Source organism: Telopea speciosissima, chromosome 11 (assembly GCF_018873765.1).
Source record: "Telopea speciosissima isolate NSW1024214 ecotype Mountain lineage chromosome 11, Tspe_v1, whole genome shotgun sequence".
Lineage (NCBI taxonomy): Eukaryota > Viridiplantae > Streptophyta > Magnoliopsida > Proteales > Proteaceae > Telopea > Telopea speciosissima.
Window position 1 is genome coordinate 9,888,488 of NC_057926.1, and position 14,545 is coordinate 9,903,032.

Sequence of the window (14,545 nt, forward strand, 5' to 3'; positions counted from 1 at the left end):
TCTCCTTGGAACATGAATTATGTGGTGTACTTTTGTAGCTGCTTCTTTTCACCCACTGTAAAATGTTCAGGATACCTCCTTTCTCTGATGAAGTCAACTATGGGTGTGAACCATATTTTCCCATCAGCTGTCAAGACATTTACTGATTCTTCATATGCTGGCTCACATCACTTGTCCACTACAAATGGTCAGATCTGGGTGTCTGAGCTGCATTCAACCATTGAGGCGAGGGTGGCCAAAGCATCTGCAAATCTATTGTTGACTCTTGGCAAATATTCGAACGTAATTTCTTCAAAATTCTTGATCATCCCCTCCAAGAATTTCTAATAGGGCTTCAGCTCTTCATCTTTCATTTTCCATCTCCCTTGAGTTTGACAAATTATGATCGGCAAATCCCCATAAACTTTCAACTTCTTAATTCCCAATGCCATGGCGGCCTCGAGGCCTATCACACATGCTTTGTACTCTGCGATGTTGTTGGTACATGGGAATTCTAATCGAAAAGCGGAAGGGAGATAAAGATCTTCTGGGGTTATCAGCAATATTCTGGCCCCATATCCCCTCTGATTAGCTCTGCCATCAAAGTACAACTGCCACCAGTCTTTGCACTCTTCTTCTTTCATGCATGCTATGTCCTCATCCGGGAAAAAATCTTCCATTGGTCACGAATCCGACTCCACCGGATGCATAGCTAGATGGTCTGAGATTGCTCGCCCCTTTATAGACTTCTGGTTGACATATGTTATGCAAAAATCCGATAATAACAACAGCCATCTGGCCATCCTTCCAGTTAGTGCGAGCTTTTCAAACAAGTACTTTATTGGGTCCATCCTCGAGATGAGTCGGATTGGATGTGAAAGCATGTAATGCCTTAATCTTTTAGTTACCCAAACCAAGGCAGTACATGTCTTTTCCAAAGGGTTATAGCGAGTTTCTTACTCTAGCAATTTCCTGCACAAGTAGTAGACTGCGTGCTCTTCCCCATTCTTCTGATCAAGTTGCGCTACCATTGATCCCATTTCCATTTCTTCAATGGATAAGTATAACAGCAGCGGTTCATCCAGCATCGGCGAGACAAGTACTGGCGGATGAGTCAAGTACTCTTTTATTTTTTCGAACGCCTCTTGGTACTGAGGACCTCCTTCGATGTTAGGAATATGGAATTTCATTGATTGTGTCTCTCAATGTGAGAGTGAATATATACACATGTACAGCCCTAGCTAAGAGTTACAAATAGATTAGGAAGGTTATATCACATGTGATATAGTTTCCTAATAGAAGAGGAATACAAAGGATTACATAAAATATGGAAAGGATTACATAACATATGGAACAAGGTTTCCTAGTTTGAGAAGATCTCAATAATATCCAATAATATCCAATACAATCCCTCAAGATGAAGGGCCAGCAGAGCAGACCTTTAGCTTGTCGCACAAGAATTGAAAACGAGCTGTAGATAGGACCTCGGTAAGAACATCTGCAACCTGATCTATAGTGGAAATAAACTGAACTTGAAGTTGATGATTGGCAACGCGTTCCCGCACAAAGTGAAAGTCAATCTCTATGTGTTTTGTACGAGCATGGAACACAGGATTTGTTGAAAGATAGGTAGCTCCAATATTGTCACACCATAAAATAGGGGAGCTGCAGAGTGGGAAGCCTAATTCTCGAAACAAGGATTCTAACCAAATCAATTCAGCCGTTGCATCTGCAAGAGCCTTGTATTCGGACTCAGTGGAGGAGCGAGCAACGGTTTTTTGTTTGCGAGATTGCCATGAGATCAAGTTGGGGCCAAGAAATATAGCATAACCACCAGTCGAGCGTCGATCCAAATTGTTACCTGCCCAATCGGCATCAGAAAAGGCGCGAAGAGTGAGATTTGGAGAACGCTCAAGTAGCAAACCATGAGTACTGGTGTGTTTAAGATAACGCAATATGCTTTTGACTAAGGACCAATGATTTACTGTGGGAGAGTGCATAAACTGACACACCCTGTGAACTGCAAAAGCCACATCAGAGCGCGTGAGTGTAATGTACTGTAGTGCCCCAATAATTGAGAGGTAGCATTTGGGATCATCAAAAAGTGCACCCCCTAAATATGAAGAGGGGGAAGAGGCTGCCATAGGAGTGAGAATTGGTTTGCACTCAGTCATACCAGCTCGATGAAGTAAGTCACGAACATAACGTGATTGAGATAGCAAAAGTCCCTTGGAATGCTGAACAACCTCAATTCCAAGAAAAAAGTGAAGTGGACCCAGATCTTTAATAGAAAACTCATTTGCCAATTACTGTAACAGTTTTGTGACCTAGGATGTAGTGTTACTGGTAACAATAATATCATCGACATAAATAAGTAAATAAATAACCACCGAACCTGACCGATAAAGGAACAGAGATGGGTCGATTTTGGAGGCTACAAAACCCAAATAAATCAGATACTGGGAGAGGCGTTTGAACTATGCCCGTGGGGCCTGCTTGAGACCATATAATGAACGGTGAAGCTTGTAGACATAAATCTAATGTGTTTAGTGTCTTTCAAAATTTCTAATCTCTAGTGGAAAGGCAATTCTCCCATAAAATAAAGGCTATTCAAACAGATTGGGGTAGGGAATACTGTAAATAGTGAGGACCTCCTTCGAGAGGTCGAGGATCGCTCAATTGAAGAGAGATTAAGAGGGGCAAAATGTTATCGCATGTGTTGAAGGGTGGAAGGGGTTGATATTTATGTGGCGATGGAGGGCTTGAGAGGGCTAGTGAGATGGAGCATTTTCAGTTGTGGAGTAGAGCCCAAGTCAAAGCAAGCTACTCAAATCTTAGAAGATTGAAAGCTATTTGATTGTGCAGCGTAGCTCCAACCGATCCTTAAAGAGATCAACCACCTCTGGCCTTGAAGAGCCTCCCATCGACATCATTGCAAAGTTGTCTGCTCCTTGAAGAGAGCCTCCACCCGCGGCCTAGAATATCTGCGGCCCTTCTCCATCATCTCACCTCCACCATTCCACCTTCTCCCCCTCTCATTCTCGCCTCTCTCCATCTCTCTCTCCCATTCACGCTACCCTCCATCTCACCAGCCCTCTCAAGCCCTCCATCACCACATAAATATCAACCCCTTCCACCCTTCAACATATGCGATAACGTTTTGCCCCTCTCAATCTCTCTTCTATTGAGCGATCCTCGACCTCTCGAAGCAATAGCAAGGAAGCTTCTGGGATTTTGCGTCTAGTAAAAAAGGAATAGAAGTGGATCCTGACAAAATAAAGGCTATAACAGAAATGCCATCACCAAAAAATAGAAAAAGAGATCTGAGGTTTCTTGGGTCGCATCCAATATATAAGCCGGTTCATAGCACGCCTAACCGCAATATGTGAACCCATATTCAAGCTCCTGAGAAAAGAAGAACCAAAAGAATGGAACGATAAGTGCCAAGTGATGTAGCATCCGATATGGCAGATCGAGAGGTCGAGGATCGCTCAATAAAAGAGAGATTGAGAGGGGCCAAATGTTATTGCATGAGTTGAAGGGTGGTTGTGATCATGGTCCACTCGACCTGCCATATCGGATGCTACATTACTTCGCACTTATCATTCCATTCTTTTGGTTCTTGTTTTCTCAGGAGCTTGAAATTGGGTTCACATGTCGTGGTTAGGCATGCTATGAACCAACTTATATATTGGATGCAACCCAAGAAACCTCGGATCTCTTTTTTTGTTTTTGGTAATGGCATTTCTGTTATAGCCTTTATTTTGTTAGGATCCACTTCTATTCCTCTTTCACTGACGAGAAATCCCAGAAGCTTCCCTGCTGTTGCTCTGAATACACATTTTGAGGGTTCAATCTAAGATTGTATTTTTTTATCCGCTCGAGGAACTTTCTCAGTGCCACGAAATGCCCCTGACAGGTGGTCGATTTGATGATCATGTCATCCACATACACTTCTACTTCTTTGTGAATCATGTCATGTAGGATGATCATAGCTGTTCTTTGATACATTGCTCCTGCGTTCTTCAGACCAAAGGGCATTACCTTGTACCAATAGGTTCCCTATGGTGTGGTAAATGTTGTCTTCTCTCTGTCCTTTGGACACATGTTGATCTGATTATACCTAGAGAATCCGTCCATAAATGACAATAGGGCATGCTTTCCTGTGTTGTCTACTAGCAAGTGAATGTAAGGCAATAGGAAGTCGTCATTGGGGATGACTTTGTTGAGATCTCAAAAATCCATGCACATCCATACTTTCCCATCTTTCTTGGGAACTGGGACAATATTGGACAACCATTGAGGGTACTGTGCCACTTGGAGAAATCATGCATTCAACTGCTTGATGACTTTCTCCCTAATCTTTTCACTCTATTCAGGTTGCATTCTTCTGGGCTTCTGCTTGACAGGCCGAGCATCTGAATAAGTGGGCAGTTGATGTTGTACTATCCTTGGATCGATGCCTGGCATATCTTTGTAGGACCATGCAAATACTTCTTGAAATTCCTTCAATAGGGCTATCATTTAACCAACTTCCTCCTCATCGAGTGAGGAGACAATTTTAACCATTCAGGGACACTGTTTTGTTCCCAGATTTATGAAAAACATGTCCTCTCGGACTGGTTGAGCTTTTCTTTACTTTAGTTATTTTATTAAGTGGTGGTGTTCAAGGATATCCTCATCATCGGAAGATGAATAGGAGGAAGAAGTAGAGACATACGCAGAATGGTTGACTTCATTCATGATGGAAAGAGGAGTACAATCAGACTCGACAAACTAGAAAGTACTACCTTCCTTGATTACAAGAGACTTATCAGCAGATGAGACTAGTTTAGAGCTGACCACTCCTTGAGACTCTATTTCCTGAAATCTATCAGAAACACTGATCTATTTTACAATGGGTTCTTGGAGAGGGTGAATCAAAATATGAGGTTTCGGCCCTTCTTCGTCCCCTACAGAAATCATGGCTATCTCAAACACCATCTCTGATGCTCAAATCTTCTTCAACAACTTTTAATTCTGCTCGTTCCACTTCTAGTGCCACCCAATCGATGTTGTCTTGAAAGAAGACTTCAAATCCTGGCTGAAGACTTCCTTTGTCGTGATCAAACCAAGGCTCAATGTTGTCACAGTATGGGAAGTTCTCTTCTTCCTTGACAAGATACCCGTTCAGAGTCTTGAAATATGGAGATATTCCCACGACAGTGCTCGCCTTCTTACATTTTAGGTTGTTTTCAAATTTGCCTTTCTTTCTTGGTTCTTTATATCCCAGTCCATGGCGGTTGCTACAAGTTGAAAATTCAAGGAATTCTGGAATCCCTTGCTGATCCTTTCCCAATCCTAGTCTTGGGAAATATTTCATGTTGTTCATCATCTTCAAAGTTGACTTACTCTATGCGGATGGATATCCGAATGGGATTATCTCTCTCCCTTCTAAGGTTGTCACACCGATTACCCCAATCTCGTATCCACCTAGCTGTGTATCTTCTGGAGTTTCTACTCCTACCTCAATGCTTGCCAAGGTATGGACTATTTTTAGGTTACCGAAGATGGTGATCATCTTCCCTTCATGGATAAACTTCATTTTCTGATGCAGACTTGAGGACATCACCCCCACAGAATGTAGCCAGGGTTGCCTTAATGACGCTTTGCTGGGTATTTCACCATCAGTGCCTTCATCCATTACTTCGTCGTTCAGACTTTCACCGGATGTTTCTTCATCTGACTGTTCTTCATAATCCTAATGACCTGGGTCCTCTTCTTCTTCCCCACTGTTATCAATAGGGTGAAATTCTTTGGTTGGATCAAAGTACAGATCGCTAGTGTTGACGTTACCATCCCAATTTTCCCATTCTTCCATCATTCTTGGTGGACCGGCGTAGGGGAACTCATCTGAGTATAACATAGGATCTTGGGGCTGATTCCCAAAGAAATCCTTGGTTAATGTCAGGTTCAGCCAAGCCATGTTCCTCAACTCATGCAACATTCTTTGAAGTGCGTCTTCTTCTGTAGGTAATTCTATCTTTTCAACTTGTTCTACCAAATGGCCACACACTATGTTCAGAAAGTTGGAAGTTGCTTGATACATGATGTCATGGGCCGTGGATATTAGCTCAAGGATGCTTTGCACTTGATGGAAGACGCTCATGCCCCATCTATCAAAGTCTTCTTCTTTGATGAACCATGCTCTTCTTGGATTTTCGGGGGACTTTTCTCCCTCGCTGCTACTACTTCCTTCATTTTTGGGAGGTATGGGTTGGATGAGATCAGTTGGGTCCACTCTGTTATTGTCTGCTCCAATATTGTTTATTGCAGTTTCAACGGAGAACTCATCTTCAGAATGTGACTCGAAGTCTTCTTCTTCACTGTCATCGGTACTTCCACTCATCTAGATAAGGAAAGTATCTCCAGAGAGAGTCTCGCCAATGGCCAGTGCGGATGCGGCTTGGATCAAGCTTGGGGTGGCCTCTTCAATGATTTTTGTGTTATCTTCAGGAGGCTTTCCCCTAATAGGTTGAATGTGAACCATCGGGTTAGCACATTCATCTCTGTCTTCGAAGTTTTCCACATATGCCATGTGGTTGATCTTATAATCGGTGAACCCGAACTTACTCAATTGTGCATGAGGCCCAAGGCTATCTAACCCATTCTCTAGGTATTCTAGCTTCATCGTGCGATGGTCGGAGGCTATTCCCTTCCCTCGGTCACACAGCTGTCCACCTTCTCTGAATTTTCCATTGCAGTTGGTTCTTGCACAATAAACACATACCATCGTCCTTTTTGCTCTCCTCTTCCTAGCATATCGGCTTCGGTCGTGAAAAGGTGTTGGTTGAGCTTCAATCTCTTGTACATGTCTCTTAGGAAATTGCTAATGTTGGTTCTAGCTTCTGCTGAAAGGTCCATTTGCCACATGAGACACACCTTATCCCTCCAAATTCTTCTCAACTCTTTCAAGGGACCACCTACGGGTCAAATTAGAGTGGTTAGGTCCAAACCCGGAACATCCTCAATCAAAATATTCACCCCGTGGTTTGGAAAAGGGTTGGTAGTTACATTGGGTTATTGTTCCACTTTCAATGCTATCTTCCCTGCGTCGATCAGGTCTTGTATGGCATGCTTGAGGTGCATGCATCTGTCGGTCTGGTGACCTTTCTGATTATGATAATAGCAATGAAATTCTGGCTTGTATCCTAGAGGTGGACAAGCCAAATCTACATGTTTTGGCGGTATGACATCCAACATCCCTTCCCTCTTGAGCTTGAAGAAGAGGAGAGTAGGAGTCATATTGCCAAAAGTAAACTGTCTAAGAGAGGCTGACTGTTCTGCTTGGATAACCAATGGTGTAGTGGCCGTCGGCGGAATCTTCTTCTCAATGTACTGGCCAGTAGTGACTGCATTTACTTCAGGACCCTTCCCTCTTCCTACCTTTTTGTTCTTGTTAAGGTAGGATCTAGAGGCTTCCTTAACCGAAACCTGGGCTTGCTTTCCCTTGAAGAGCTTGTCTTCAATTCGCTTCCCCATAGCTATGAGTGCTTCAAAGGTTTTGATGTGCTAATAGTAAAGGCGCTCATGGTACACCCCATGTAAGTTCTCTAGAATTATTGCCACTTGTTCTGCTTCATTCGGATGTTTCCACATCCTAGATGCCTTCTTGCGGAACCTCATAATAAAATTGAAAAATCCTTCATCAACTCCTTGACTCAAGGTTTCCAACTCACGCCTAATAATATCTACCTCAGTGTTGTAAGAATACTGCTTGGTGAACTCCTTCACCTCCGCCGACCAGGTTTGAGTTTGAGTCTAGTCTAACTGAGTGAGCCACCTCAGAGCTGATCCAGCCAATGAGTAAAGGAAGGCTTAACCCATTTGATTCTCTATAAGCTCCCATGACTGGGCCACAATAATGATGATTTTCAGGTGGGCTTTCAGGTCCCCCATCCCGTCGAACTTGTCAAGCTTCCATTTGAAGTCTTTAGGTATCCTCCCCATCGGGAAGAAGACCAAATCATCTTATGGTTTTGCTACTGCTTTCCCTTGCATAGCAATCTCTAGTTTTTCAACTTTCTCCCTCATCTGTGTCTCCCTTTCAGTCTCAGGGGAATTCTGTGGGGTGTTGAGGACCACAACTTCTTCTTCCTCTATCACCATCTTGGGTTGTACTTTGGGTATCGGCGTCACCCTTGGTTCCCCAGGGATTTGTGCGTTGTCTCCTCGAGACTGACTCTGAAACTCCTGAACCATCTGTGCAACTAGCTACCTCATCTCAGTCATCTCTCTTCTCATGCTGACCTTTTCTTGACTCAAAACTTCTCCCAAAGAATCAGCCTTTGGTGGATCCATGTTACTCATAAGAGGAGGTGACCTTACTAGGCTCTACATCGTAAGGCTAGAAGATGGGTTAGGATCTGTTGGAAGAAGGGGATGGAGACTGGTTGAGGTGGGCGCGAGCTAATCGGCCGGCCTGACGATCCCAAGCAGGCAACAAAGGGTTCTTTCGTCGTAGAATTGTGCCTTGCAAGGGCGAAAGATTGTTTTAGGATTTTGGGTGACGAACAAATTATCATTTTTTGTTTTTATCTTTTTTTTTTTTTTTTTTTAATTTCTTTATATATGTATATATACATATCTATGTTCTGGTTTACAAACATATATATACAAACAGTGGTTGGGTGGCATGACGATCCATTTCTAACCTCTTCGCTCCACTTCTTGCCATAAATCCTCTCTTATTCAATGACTCCCAGAGATCGAATTTGGATCGTCACGAAGAGGCTTTCTCGAGGATCTCCTGACAGCCTATCTTCAGTTAATGTAGGGTACCCTCCATTTTGGGATCACCAAAGCTCCATTGTTGACATAATGTCCTGGGTGGTGTACCATTTTTCAAGGGACTATCAAGGCTACATTTTTTTTGATACACCATCCTGGACGATTATGTCATTTTCATCGAGGGACTATCGAGGGACTATCGATGGAAAAATAGAGCCCTTTCCCATGATGAGTAAGCTACATTAAGGAGGATATACTGCCAAGAACCTCGTTTTCGGCCTCGAAGATTTGCTACATTAGTTTGTGACGTATCTTAATCATATATGCTCTAATTTCCTACATGATGCATGCAAGGGGTAGGCTGATAGGATAGAAAAAGGTCACCCTTGACAGAACCGATATACCTATCCCTCATGGTCATGAATCGTCAGTACATGGTACTTTTAACATACCTTGAGAGTAGGTCATGCGATCTCAGAGTAATCAAACTAGTGCCCTTTTTTAGTAGCGAAGTACCCCACGGCACACTAGTGAACACCCTCGTCGGTGATTTTAAACTCATGCAGTAAATATCAAGGGCTGTGGCATCGCCACGAATTTCCCATATCTACATATGGGGTCCTGTTTGAGTTAAAATAAAACCACAAGCGTACGGGTCAATCGTAGCTACGGGTCGAACACGAGGAGATATACGCCACTCTATTTAACTAACTTAAAAGTAATGCAAAGTGAACCAAATTAAAATGTTAAATTAAACTAATTAAACTAGCGAAAATCAATGCATCCTAACTCATAAGCATCTAACAAAATTAAGGGATTAAATCGACGTCCTTACACATGAGCATCTAACCTATCAAACTAAAACGAATTGAAAGGAATAAAAATGCAGCCACACATACTAACCACATAAAAAGAAATAAACGAATAAAAATGCATCCATAAATCACAACCATATAAAATTAAAATAAAAGAAATAGAGGGGGAAGAAGAAGAAGATAGAGAGAGATAGAGGAGATGGAGAATGAGATTGAGAGTTTAGATAGTAAACCCTGGATGTGCTTGCATGAATGTACTTGAAAAGCTTGAATACTTGCATAAACTTACCATGGCCTCCTCTTCTAAATCTTCAAGTCTTGTCATCAACTTAAGAACTTAGACTAGAAGGCTTAAAACCTAAACTAGAATTAAAAAATTACAACCCAATTGAAGACTTAAATTGAAATCAAAGCATAAATTAAACCTATTATAACCATTAACTAAAAATCATAAAAGTAAACTAGAACTTCGAAAAGCCAAAAATCACAAATTAGAAGGAGAAGAAGAGAAGAAATTTCACTAAGTGAATGAGCAATTTTTACAAGAGATGTAGGAGATATTTATAGGTGGAAGAGAGGAGAAGAGAGAAGATGGAAGTGTAGGAGAAATATTCCCTAAGAAAAGAGAATCTTCTCTTCTCTTTCCTCTTTTACAATGCCTTGAATCCTAAGAAAAAAAAAAAAAAGAAGAAGAAGAAGAGAAGATTGTTTACATAGACCTTCTATTTCTAGAAAAGTAAACTTCCAATTCTAACAAGTGCTTCATTTTCTTTGTAGATATCTTCTCCAAGCAATAAAATCAAAGCATCTTTGATTTTTCAACCTTCCATAGATGAGAAAATATAAATCTATCCCAAGTAGAATTCCAGAAGTGCCCTTGAGAAGTTGGAGGAGAGAGAGACTAAGGGTGATGACTAGGATTCCTTCAAGAATAAATAAAATACCCATTCTATCCTTCAGAAAACTTGGAGCATGGGATACTTATATAGGCCTCACCATTGTGTTCCTTGCGAAAAATCACCCAAAATAGACCCAAATTTTTTCCAATTCAGAGTTGGGGAGCCCAAGATATCTCAAGTTGAAGTTGGACTGTCCAGAGCCTTCCAAATGGAATCTTTCGGGTACAGTAAAGTAACTTCTAATAATTGCGTTAAGACCCCTGGGATCCGAACTTCCGCTTCACTTTGTCCCCGTCTGACTGTCAATAATTATAAATAAACTCCTATAGACCATTTTCGCGCGTCGTTACAGAAACGGCCATAACTTCTTCGTTTCAACTCGGAATCAAGTGTCGTTTGAACCGTTACGAAGCTGACTCGGTGGGCTATGCATCCATACTAGTAACACCTCTAGAAAGCTTATAAACATCTTCTTAGCATCATCTCCTCTATTTTCACAATAATTCACCTAAACCCTAAAAAGCACAAGAAAGCACTGAGTAACTCTGTCTAATGTGGTAGTATGTTTTATGCCCTAAGATTTCACACATAAATGTGCTCATCAGATTCCCCCACACTTGAATGTTACTTGTCCTCAAGTAAAGCAAAAGATAAATTAACTTAGAATGCAAAAAAAAATCCTAACTCACTTTCGTAGGAGTCACAGTTGCACTTAGCATGTGCAACAAGCTTTTCAACCCCTAGGTTACCCCTAGTGGACGAGTTGTATCTCGTGGGTATTTGCAGTGAATATACACCCAAAATTCAATAAATAAAAAAGAATGATGTAAATTTTTCTCATGGCATAAGTAAGATAGGGCACACAATCTCAAAGAAATACTCAACTAAAGATTAAGGAGCCAAAGGTTCCCCTACACTTGAATTTATTCACCGCACATCAATTCAAGTAACAAGCACACATCAAGGTCAAGGGATCTCCTCATATTTTCTGAACACTACTCACCTTCAAGTAAACTACTCATAGTACTGATGGAACCAAAGACTTAGGCATTGAGTATTTTTTACCATACTTTCTTTTCCAGGCATTAAGGCAAAAGCTTTTTTTTTTTTTTTTTTTCTCAACAACAAACTCTTTTTCTACTCTACTACTGTTCTCTGAATGACATGGTGGAGCATACACTAGACACCCAAATACCTGGTAGCTTTGCTTTTTGCATGTATCCATAAGACATTAAGACATTGATGCAAGATTTTTTTTTATTTTTTTTATTTATTTATTTTTTTTTTAAAGTTTCCTTCCAAGGAATTTCGATCAAGTCACCCTACTTCATGAGGCACAGTGCCCTGTCTAGTCCCAAGGAATTCCACTTTTCTTTCTGTTTCTCTCTTTCTTTCTTTCTTTTCATTCACTTTCACTTTCATGCCTTGCCACAAACAAATTGGTCTCAACTACTAGCCAAAAGATCAAAGGGGTCCATAAACACATAGAGGAATCTAACCATCACATGAAGTAGCACTCATATTTTCAAACTCAATCCCCATCACCGGATACAAACCAACTACCATTCTTGAAAAGGGATTTTTTTATTATTTCGCATGCTAGGACACCTAATTTCCTCTCACTCTCGCTTTACAAATCGAAGAGACTTATGCACATAACCAAAAACTATCGCCACAATCAAAATTCACAATTAAAGTCTAACACACACCCCCACACTTAATTCATGCAGTGTCCTCAATGCATGCAGAAAAGAAAGAATAAGGACAATGGAGGGGATACGTACCAGGATATCAGGGGTCAAGATAAAGAGGCTCATAAAGATCCATGACCTCTTCTTCAACTGGAGTAGGCATCTCTATATATGGCTTCAATCTTTGGCCATTGACCTTGAAAGTAGCGCCTGTACTTGGATTGAGGACTTCAACAGCCCCATGAGAATAAGCTTTTTGAACAATATAGGGGCCATCCCATCTAGAACGCAGCTTACCTGGAAAGATATGCAAACAAGAATTGTACAACAAAACTTTCTGGCCTACCTCAAAAGATTTTCTCAAAATATGCCTATCATGGAAAGCCTTGGTTTTTTCCTTGTAAATCCGGGCATTCTCATATGCCTCATTCCTAAGCTCTTCCAACTCAGATAGTTGGAGTTTTCTATCGGCACCTGCAGTGGGTAAGTCAAAGTTAAGCTTCTTGATAGCCCAAAAGGCCTTGTGATCAATCTCTACAGGTAAGTGACATGCCTTTCCATATACCAGACGGTACGGAGATTGACCAAGATCGGCCTTGAAGGCTGTCCTATGGGCCCACAACGCATCTACCAACCGGTTAGACCAATCCTTGCGGTTCGGGTTGATGGTTTTCTCAAGAATTTGCTTAATCTGCCTATTTGAAACTTCAACCAGGCCACTGGTCTGGGGATGGTAGGGTGTGGCCAACTTATGGACGACACCATACTTTCTCATGAGGGCCTCAAAAAGCCGATTACAAAAATACTTGCCCCGATCACTAATGATAGCCCGGGGAGTACCAAAACGGGAGAAGATGTTCTCCTTCAAAAATTTCACAACCACCTTGTGGTCATTGGTCTTACAAGCAACTGTCTCAATCCATTTGGACACATAGTCCACAGCAAGTAATATGTACATGTTACCAAAAGAATTAGGAAAATGCCCCATGAAATCAATATCCCATGCATCTAACACCTCAACCACCAGAATTGGGTTGAGGGACATCATATTTCTCTTAGTAAGACGTCAATGATTGGCATGAAGAACATGCCTTGCAATAAGTAAAAGCGTCCTTAAACAAACTAGGCCAATAAAATCCACACTGTAAAACCTTGGTCGTAGTCTTATTAGGCCCAAAATGGCCTCCACAAGCCTGATCATGGCAAAAAGATAAGATAGATTGTTGCTCATGATCAGGGACATATCTCCGAATTACCTGATCCGGACAAGTCTTAAAAAGATAAGAATCATCCCAAAAGAAATATTTAACCTGTGAAAAGAAACGATTCTTAGTTTGGGTGGACCAATGTGCAAGTGTCACACCCGTAACCAGATAATTAACAATGTTAGCAAACTAAAGTTCACTAGACACTACCATTAGATACTCATCAGGAAAGTTCTCATTGACTGGAGAGTCGACAGTCAAAGAATTAGGCAGCCGGGATAGATGGTCTGCAACCAAATTTTCACACCCTTTCTTATCCCTAATTTCAAGATCAAATTCTTGCAACAAAAGGACCCACCTAATGAGGCGAGTCTTGGCATCTTTCTTTTGCACAAGATATTTGATAGCTACATGGTCAGTATAAACAATCACATGTGATCCAACCAAGTAGGGCCTAAACTTCTCTAAAGCAAACAGAACAGCTAAAAATTCTTTCTCAGTGGTGGTATAATTAAGTTGTGCATCATTAAGAGTCCTACTTGCATAATAAATCACATGGGGCAATTTGTTGATTCTTTGCCCAAGAACAGCCCCTATAGCAAAATCAAGGGCATCACACATAAGCTCAAATAAAACTATCCAAATTGGAGCTTGAATAATGGGGGCTGAAGTCAACGCTCTTTTCAATTGCTTAAAACTATCATGACACTCAAAAGAGAAATCAAATGGGCAGTCCTTTGCCAAAAGAGAAGTGAGAGGTCTAGCTATCTGACTAAAATCCTTGATGAATCTTCTATAAAAACCTGCATGACCAAGAAAAGATCTAATGTCCTTCACACTCTTTGGTGGTGATAAATTGGCTATAAGGTCCACCTTAGATCTATCAACCTTTATCCCTTCTTTGGACATAATGTGACCAAGAACTATGCCTTGCTTCACCATGAAGTGACACTTCTCCCAATTCAGGACCAAGTTCTTTTCTATGCATCTTTTAAGAACCAAAGAGAGATGATGCAAGCAATGAGAAAAGGTAGAGTCGTGAATAGAGAAATCATCCATAAACACCTCTAGGAAGTGCTCTACCATATCAGAAAAGATACTCATCACGCACCTTTGGAATGTAGCAGGGGCATTGCAAAGCCCAAAAGGCATATGCCGGTAAGCAAAAGTTCTATAAGGGCATGTGA